A 10,000-nucleotide genomic window follows, 5' to 3' on the forward strand; every position below is an offset into this window, starting at 1 on the left:
GGACGGTTTCCCGCCAAATCGGGCCGTTTAGGAAGGCGGTCTTCGGGTAGAAAAGGGCACACGATCATCATCTCATCTGGCAACCCTGCCGAGACTCTATTCGTTGCAGCAATGCAGCTTACGGTTTGAGGATATTTTGTAATACTGAATCGGTCATGCTTGTGTGTATGCAACTTATTTGGTATAATTTACTCGGAGTTATTGACAACTATGTATATAGGTGTGTATAACCATACGTTTAGTAAACCTGACTGTGCCAGCTTCCAAGAAGACGCTGATGGTAACCTAGCAACATCACGAGCCCAGACAGAAAGATATGACAGACCCTCTTCTTCGCGTGTAATGGCATTGTACAACATTATGCTGTGTTGTATTGTGTTGTATTATATGATGTTGTGTTATATATCATTATAGATACACAACACATACGGCAAACGAAGCATCACATTATTTACAACATTTTTAGAAGTTAATTTGACATACAGGAAGAACTTTGCTTATGGACTGATGACGTCATTACGTAAAAGTCTGTGGTTACGGGAGTCTTCACCAAGATGGCGGTCTGCTTTGGTCTGACTGCTGAGAAATCAGAAAATTTCGAGGCCCCTTGCCAGTCTAGGTTAATCTATGTCTATGGAGTTGGCTATGGGTTATATGGATATATTAGCTATTGGCTATGAGTTGCCAATGGCTATTTTGAGTCGATATGGTTTATATGGATATATTAGCTATTAGTTTATGGCTATATTGAGTTGATATGGGTTATTTAACTATTGGATAAGAGTTAAGAGCTATGTGGTTATGAGCATCACTATTGCATTTCAGGGATGCTAGTGGTGTTCACTGTGCAGTTTTGACTGCCAGGATAACAAAGTCGACAAGAGTGAAAAGTACAAAAAGGAGTGAGATAGGATAAAGAGACAAAAAGACAGAAGAATATAGCTATGTACGGCATGCCTCTCTTTGCTACGTGAGTGGTGAGTGTTGAGAAGTGGTAGTCTCTCTCTCTCTCTCTCTCTCTCTCTCTCTCTCTCTCTCTCTCTCTCACTCATCTCCCGTCTCTCTCGTCTCCTCTCTCTCCCTCTCTCTCCTCTCTCTCTCTCTCTTTCTCTCTCTCTCTCTCTTCTCTCTCTCTCTCTCTCTCTCTCTCTCTCTCTCTCTTTCTCTCTCTCTCTCTCTCTCACACACACACACACACACACACACACACACACACACACACACACACACACACACACACACACACACACAAAGCCCTGTCTGTCCGCTGTTGGGCAGCGATGTCGTCTCCATAGCGATTCATCATGATTACCTGGTGCTAGGCAGCTAATGTCACGCACTGGGCCAGGCCTATTTATGGCCCCACTGTGGAGGCCCTGCCTGGGCTCCAGGGTTTGGCAGTCTGCACACACACACACACACACACACACACACACACACACACACACACACACACACACACACACACACACACACACACACACACACACACACACACACACACACACACACACACACACACACACACAGCTTCTTTACACACAAATCCAGGAATAGGCAACTAGCACAGACAGGAGAGGAGGAAGTGGAGAGGAGAGAAGTGGGAGTGGAAAAGAGAAGGGGAGGTGGAGAGGAGAGAAGTGGGGATGGAAAAGAGAAGGAGAGGTGGAGAGGAGAGAGGTGGGGATGGAAAAGAGAAGGGGAGGTGGAGAGGAGAGAAGTGGGGATGGAAAAGAGAAGGAGAGGTGGAGGTAGAAAAGAAGAGTGTAGGTAACCAATAGATACGTTTGAGAGATGGAGGAGGAGGGGAAAGACGAGGAGGAGGAGAGGAGAGATGGAGGGAAAGAACACTGAGACTAAGGCACATTGGAAAGAAGAGAGAGAGAGAGAGAGAGAGAGAGAGAGAGAGAGAGAGAGAGATGAGAAGAGACAGGAGGTGATGGAGGTGGAGGGAGGAGTGTAGGAGGAGAAAGGGGAGGGTGTATTGGGGATCCTGACATTTGAGAAGAGCACAGGACAGAATCAAAGAAAAGGGTAGTAATAGAAAAGGAGAGGAGGGGACACACACACACACACACACACACACACACACACACACACACACACACACACACACACACACACACACACACACACACACACACACACACACACAGAGAGAGAGAAGAGGAGAGGAGAGGAGAGGAGGAGAAGGGTGGAGAGGAAAGAGGAGTGGAAGAGGGAGAGAGAGAATGCCAACCAAGGAAGAAATAGTGACAAGGGGAATGGAACAAAACAAAAACTAAGTAAGAGAGAGAGATATAGAGAGATATATAGAGAGAGAGACAGATAGAGAGCCTAAGGCGGAGATTGTGCGTGTGCGTGTGTGTGTCCCGTCCTCTATCCTCTCACTCCACCCCCCCCCCCCACACACACACACACACTCCCCATCTGATGTGCCCTTAGATAGCGTGACATATGCCAGCAGCAGCAGAAATCACACACACATACTTGTACACAGACACACACATGCACTCACGCAAAATTGCACGCATGCACGCACATGCGTACACACACACACATACACATACACACACACACACACACACACACACACACACACACACACACACACACACACACACACACACACACACACACACACACACACACACACACACACACACACACACACACACACTCCTGCAGCATTAAGTCCAACCAGTAAATCTGCTTCGTCTTCTTCTGCCTGGCCTTGGGATGGAGAGGCAGCTTAATAAATATTAATATGGACGTACACACACACACACACACACACACACACACACACACACACACACACACACACACACACACACACACACACACACACACACACACACACACACACACACACACACCCTTTAGTCCTCACCCTCACCACCACCATCATTCCTCTCTCCCAGTACAGCTGTAGTGAAAGTAGGTTTTCATGCATGTGTGTTTTTTTAAAGATATTTTTCGGTCTTTTGTGACAGGACAGTGAGAGAGGGACCGGAAGTCGCAGGGACCCTGGTCGCCATCGCGGCAGGGCTTCTTTTGCACTTGTTTACCACTACCAATACTGTATGAGGCTTCGGGAGGGAGGTTCTTACTAACGTTCTACCGCTGAATGGAAGTAGGTTTTCAAAGGTTTTCCTGCATTTCTCTCCCAAACACCAGTGGAGTAGGTTTTCAAAGGTTTTCCTGCATTTCTCTCCCAAACACCAGTGGAGTAGGTTTTCAAAGGTTTTCCTGCATTTCTCTCCCAAACACCAGTGGAGTAGGTTTTCAAAGGTTTTCCTGCATTTCTCTCCCAAACATCAGTGGAGTAGGTTTTCAAAGGTTTTCCTGCATTTCTCTCCCAAACATCAGTGGAGTAGGTTTTCAAAGGTTTTCCTGCATTTCTCTCCCAAACATCAGTGGAGTAGGTTTTCAAAGGTTTTCCTGCATTTCTCTCCCAAACATCAGTGGAGTAGGTTTTCAAAGGTTTTCCTGCATTTCTCTCCCAAACATCAGTGGAGTAGGTTTTCAAAGGTTTTCCTGCATTTCTCTCCCAAACACCAGTGGAGTAGGTTTTCAAAGGTTTTCCTGCATTTCTCTCCCAAACACCAGTGGAGTAGGTTTTCATGTCCAGCCATCTGGAGATCCACTCTCACCCAGGCCATCTGTAGTCATCTGTAGTCGACTGGAGGCCTACCTTGCTCCAACTACACCACCCAGGCCATCTGTAGTCATCTGTAGTCGACTGGAGGCCTACCTTGCTACAACTACATCACCCAGGCCATCTGTAGTCGACTGGAGGCCTACCTTGCTACAACTACATCACCCAGGCCATCTGTAGTCATCTGTAGTCGACTGGAGGCCTACCTTGCTCCAACTACACCACCCAGGCCATCTGTAGTCGACTGTAGTCGACTGGAGGCCTAACTTGCTTCATCCGACAGTGATGAAAGAAAAGCCAAACGTTGCTGAACAAGTAGAGCAGAACTTCATTAAAGTCTTCTCTCCATCCGCTCTCGCTACACTCTTACTATTTTTTTGAGTCTTAATGCCAGACACTCACTCCTCTCTAATATTGCAAAAAAAAAAGTTTTTCTGCAGGGACAAAATGGCAAACATCTTCATGAGACCAGATATATAGAGGTTAATTAAATAATGTTTTATCTCAATGAAAACAACAACAACAGTAGTCATAATTTGAAGCGCCTTTCCAAACACCCAAGGATAGTGAACCTCAATTAGTTTACAGCCATATCTGCATCTCAAAGTAATGGTCAAAGTTGAATATGTGTTGTCAACAAATTTGATTAATTTGGAAGTTGAAAGCGTATCAAAACAATGTCACAAACTCTGTGTGTTTTGTCAGCATCGCCTATTTCCTGCGTTGATAGCAGAATAAAAACACGCTCACAATATTTGTGAACTCTATCGTTTTCACTCTGTGCTAGATCCACAGACACAAGCCTCACTAAACAAGTATAGCTGCATCTAGAGGGGAAAGGCTTAGCATTTAATTCAGTGCCTTGTTGCTTGAAAATAACATGTCAAAAGTGCAATGATTTTGTGAAAGTGAAATGCATAACAAAACAGAAAATGCAGACTATATTATATCAGTCAGGGTGAAATGCATAAAACAGGAAATGTATTATAGCAGTCAGGGTGAAATGCATAACAAAACAGGAAATGTAGACTATATTATAACGGCCATTATAGTATATTACAGCAGTCAGGTAGGAGAAGTAGATAGAGGATGACAGGTCCTCCTGCAGTTCAATCCACAGAATACAAGTCTGCCAACTGAGCTGAAATCACAAAGCAAAACAACACAAGGCTTAGATTAGTGTTCATCAACAGGAGTGGTACAGACCCCCAGGGGGCGTTGGGGAGCCCTAGGGGGGCCCTCAGAATGATACAGTTGAGAGGGGGCGGTGCATAAGACCGCCAGCTGAGCTGAAATCACAAAGCAACACAACATAAGGCTTTAGATGGATGCTGCTGATAGATATAAAGAAAACATCATGAACAACATAAAATATTTAAACATTGCCAAACCAATCTGCTGCAACACTTCACCCAGTGTCCGGTAGCAGGCAAACCAAATGCAATGTAATCTATGATAGCTATTCAGTCTGGCTTTAGAAGCAGCATACCAAATGCAGTGTAATCTGTTAGCAATTCAGTATGGCCTTAGAAGCTGTGTTTGCCAACTCATTCTCCCCTCCTCAAGCTGCAGCTGCAGCACCGTCATTTAGCAGGTGGAATAGCAGAGCAGGTGAGCTGTCCACTTGATGGTCCCCAACTTTACTTTTTGACCCCCTTTCCTGAGCATGTGCCCTAGATAGAGAGCAGATCTGGATGAGTAGACAGTACACTGCAGTGGCCTGATGCTGGACTGGATAGGGGAGCTAGGAGAGTATAGTAGTATTGCATCTGGACTGCATAGGGTCCTATGGAGAGAGGAGGGTAGTGTAGTATTGTCAAAGATTCTCTATTATAAATTTAAACCGTCTCTGGTATTGTATTTGGACTGCATAGGGTCCTATGGAGAGAGGAGGGTAGTGTAGTATTGCATCTGGACTGCATAGGGTCCTATGGAGCGAGGAGAGTACATTAGTCATGCATTTGGACTGCATAGGGCCCTATAATGTTATCAGCCCAACTCAGTAAATCATAGTTATTGTACATGTACAGGAGGGCAGTCATGGGTAAGCGGTTAGGATGTCATAGTTGTACCCCAAAGGTTGCCAGTTCGACTCCAGACCTGCCAGGTTGAGGTACCCTGAGCATGGTACCATCCCGCCGCATTGCTCCCTTGGGGCGCGATTGGGGGCTACCCCCTTGCATGGATGAGGCATACATGCAATTTCGTTGTGTGCAGTGTGCACTTGTGTGCTGTGGAGTGCTGTGTCACAATGACAATGGGACTTGAAGTTTCCAGCCTCTCAGTAAATCATAGTTATTGTACATGTGCCTGTTTCCCAGCTTGACCCAGACAGGTGTGTTACGCAAGTCTGACGTCACAGGTGCGCTCCGATAACAGCTCTGCATTCAACACGTCTGTTTGAATTGTTTCTTTTAAAGATAAAGTTTAACTGAGGCAGCAGTCTGATGGGCTAAAACCCCAGGTAGATTACCTGAGATGTATAATGCTAGCATTATGCCTGTCATACGTAAACTGTCAATCTGCCCATTGGAGCATTTCGATGAGATTTGGTAATAGCCAATTTGGCGATTGAGTGTTTGAGCTCTAAAAGCTTTTTCAAATTGACGAGTGATTACTGTGATAACCATCATTTTGTGTTCGCCGTTTCCTCAGTGCATTTATGTGACAGGGCCATTAATGGAAACCTGTTTACTCTAATGCGGAGGTGAAAGCACAAGACGGCCTTCAGATAAATAGCTTGTTATACCATCTCTCTTCTGTTCTCTTTTTCTTTTATCTAGTCCATTTGTTTCACTCTTTCACTCAGCCATTACCTCTCTCACTCACTCACTCACTCACTCACTCACTCACTCACTCACTCACTCACTCACTCACTCACTCACTCACTCACTCACTCACTCACTCACTCACCCATACTTACACTCACCCATACATAGTGTACACACTCACTCACTCACTCACTCACTCACTCACTCACTCACTCACTCACTCACTCACTCACTCACTCACTCACTCACTCACTCACTCACTCACTCACTCACTCACTCACCCGTACATACACTCTCTCAGTCATTCACTCAGTCACTCATTCACTCACGTACTCACTCACAAATTCAGCTTTTGTCTCAATCTTGACAGGGGCGGATCTAGGCATTCTGGGCCCTAGGCCAAATATAAACATGGGGCCCTAGTCATTCTTAAAACACATGACCAATAGATATGGAAGGTGGAAGGATGCTATTTTATTGTCTTGTCTCGTATACATCTTCGATTATTTTACATAAATGACAAATAAAGATGAGTATTTCTTTCTTGGTGTGTTTATCGTGACTGGTGTGACATTCCCCTATGGAGTCTAGATTGGGTTGGGGTCCATGGCAATTGCCTAGGTTTGCCTGATGTAAAGTCCGCCTCTGAGTCTTGAATGTCTTCGGGCCATGGGCCATTATGACTCTGAGGACACGAGGAGGAAGCGCGGACAGCACAATATTCACATGCCTGTCCACCAGGGCTGTCCACTTCCAGCTCATCGAGTCCATGACTACCGACAGCTTCATCAGTGCCCTGAGAAGATTCTTCACCATCTGAGACCCGGCCAAGCTTCTCTGCTCTGACAGTTTCTGATTGCCTCAGTTTTGCCTCTACTCTGATGTGCCCAATCATCTACTTCCCTCCGTCTCTCATCTCCATCCCTCCATCCCCTCCTCTCTATCCTTTCTTCATTTTTCTCATTCCTCCATCACTTCAGTCCCTTTCTCCCTTTTGGTAATTAATTCTCTTTTTGCCTCCCAATGTCTCTCAATGTTTCTCCCACCCTTCATTTATTCTTCTCATCTCATCTCCTCTCTTCTCTTCTCTTCTCTTCTCTTCTCTTCTCTCTTCCTCTGAAGTTCTCCAATCTCTTCTCTTTCTCTTTCTCTTACGATTCTTTCTCTTCTCTTCTCTTCTCTTCTCTTCTCTTCTACTTCTTCTTCTTCTTCTTCTTCTTCTCATTTTCCTTTCTTTCTTCTCTTCTCTTCTCTTCTCTTCTCTTTTTCTTTCTTTCTTTCTTTCTTTCTTTCTTTCTTTCTTTCTTTCTTTCTTTCTCTCTCTCGCTGCTGTCTGAGGGGTCCACCTGCTGTTAATTTTAGAGTGGATGCCATTTGCACACACACACACACACACACACACATCACTGGCCCTCCACAGCCGGCAAGGTGAGGTCCGTGCTGCCTGGGGCTGTAGCACACACACATGCACACACACACACATGCATACACGCAAACACACACACACACACACACACACACACACACACACACACACACACACACACACACACACACACACACACACACACACACACACACACACACACACACACACACACACACACACACACACACACACACACACTGCATTAGTGTTGCTGGAGAGGATGAGGAAATGGGTTGTGAAATGGTGCAAGCAGATTTGAAATAAAAACAAGATGAGAAAAAGGGAAGGAGGAACAAACCGGAGGAAGTGCATTAAAGAAAGTGCACTCTGTGTGTGTGTGCGCGCGTGCGTGCGTGTGTGCGTGCGTGTCTACACATGTCTGCGTGTGGGTGTTGGGGGGGATGGTTGCTGCTTTGGAGAAAATATGAAAAGACAAGAAAAGGGCCTGCCAACTTTTGAGGTGATGGGTTTTGAAATCTGAAGCAATTATCGCGACGGTGCCCATCCCCACGAGGCGAAGCTGAGTCCCAGCCTGCGCCCAGTGTAGTGTACTCTACTGTTCATCAGCATGGGCTGAAATGGCCACAAGGCATACAGGGCATTTACCCAGTGGACTGTCAATGATTTTGACCTGTTCCTCCCTTCAATGCAATGGTATCAGTTGGGGCTGTAACGATATTGTATCAATCCAAGAAATCGCGATCATGATGCAAGAAGGTATAGTGATCGTCAGTATCATGATGTGCCCTTTCAAAGTCCTGTCAGTCTTTGGTACAGAAATCAACTGCATGATATTATGTGGTAGTGCTTCCGAGCTTCAAATCAGTATATGATGAATGATGAATTAGCAAGTCCGACAGGCGGACAAAAAATGCGTCCGTCAATGCACTCTGCCGCCTTGTGGACACAGGAGGCAATTACAATTAGAGAATGCCTTTCAGACGGACAGACAGATCGACCGACCGACCGACCGACCGACCGACATACCCTCTTATAGAGATGCAAGGACGCATTGAAAAAAAATGTAGCCTTTTGTAACCTATAAGTGATCCTCAAAAACATACGTACCTTTAAAAAATCATGGGGTGTATCAAACTGTAGGTCAAAAATCGTGATAAGAACTGAATCATGAGTTGAGTGCATCGTTACAGCCCTGTATCAGTCATCATGCCGCTGTAGCTGACCACTCAGAGTCAGAATTAAATATTACATTTGGCTGTTGAGGTCAAAATATCTTGAAATAGATTACTAAAACTGTTTTCACTGGCTTCCATTTGGGGGGGTTTATCTCTCATTGCCTTCTGGCAACACGGTCCTTGACTTTGGGAAAAAAAAAAAAATGCCCAGTCTGCTTTTTCATAAAGGTTCAGCCCTGTTTATCAGCATTTTCTCCCGCCGCATTATTTTATTATTTCTGTGACTGTGGTTTTTCCCCTTCTGTTGAAGTGGCGTAGTGTGTGGCAGATAAGACAAAGCCGTGCGAGCTGCGGAGATCCTGGGGTGGGAGGATGTTGGAGTTTAATTTCATTTTTCCATTTCCTGGAGTCCCTGGAGCGGCCAAAGAGGCCCACTTCAAAGGCACATTGTCTCCTCTCCTTTCCCATCCTTTTTCTTCCTCTCCTCTCCTCTCCTCTCCTCTCCTCTCCACTCCTCCACTCCGCTACCGCCTCTCCTCTTCTCTCCTCCTCCTCTCCTCTCCTCTCTCCCACTACCCACCTTCTCCGTCTTCTCACCTCTCCCTTTCTCTACCTCCCTCCACTCCTGCTCCTCTCCTCTCCTTCACACTCCTCACCATCTCCTCTCCTCTCCTCTCTCTTCACTCTCCTCTTCCTCTCCTTCTTCCTCCTCATTTCCTCTACTTCCATTCACTCCCTTCCCTCCCAGCTCACCAGCTTCCCTCCCCATCCTCTCCTTCTCCTCATCCTACCTCCTCCACTCCCCTCCTCTCCTCTCCTCACCTCCACTAACCACCTCTCCTCTCCTCCTCCACCCTCTCCTCATACTCATCATCTCCTCTCCACTCCTCTCTTCTCCTCCATTCTCCCTCTCCTCCTCCTCTCACCTCTCTCCCCTCCTCCTCCTCTACCCCTCCTCTCCTCGTCCTCCCTCCCACTCCATTCCTCTCCCCCTCCTCTCCCA

Source organism: Engraulis encrasicolus, chromosome 16, assembly GCF_034702125.1.
Source record: "Engraulis encrasicolus isolate BLACKSEA-1 chromosome 16, IST_EnEncr_1.0, whole genome shotgun sequence".
Lineage (NCBI taxonomy): Eukaryota > Metazoa > Chordata > Actinopteri > Clupeiformes > Engraulidae > Engraulis > Engraulis encrasicolus.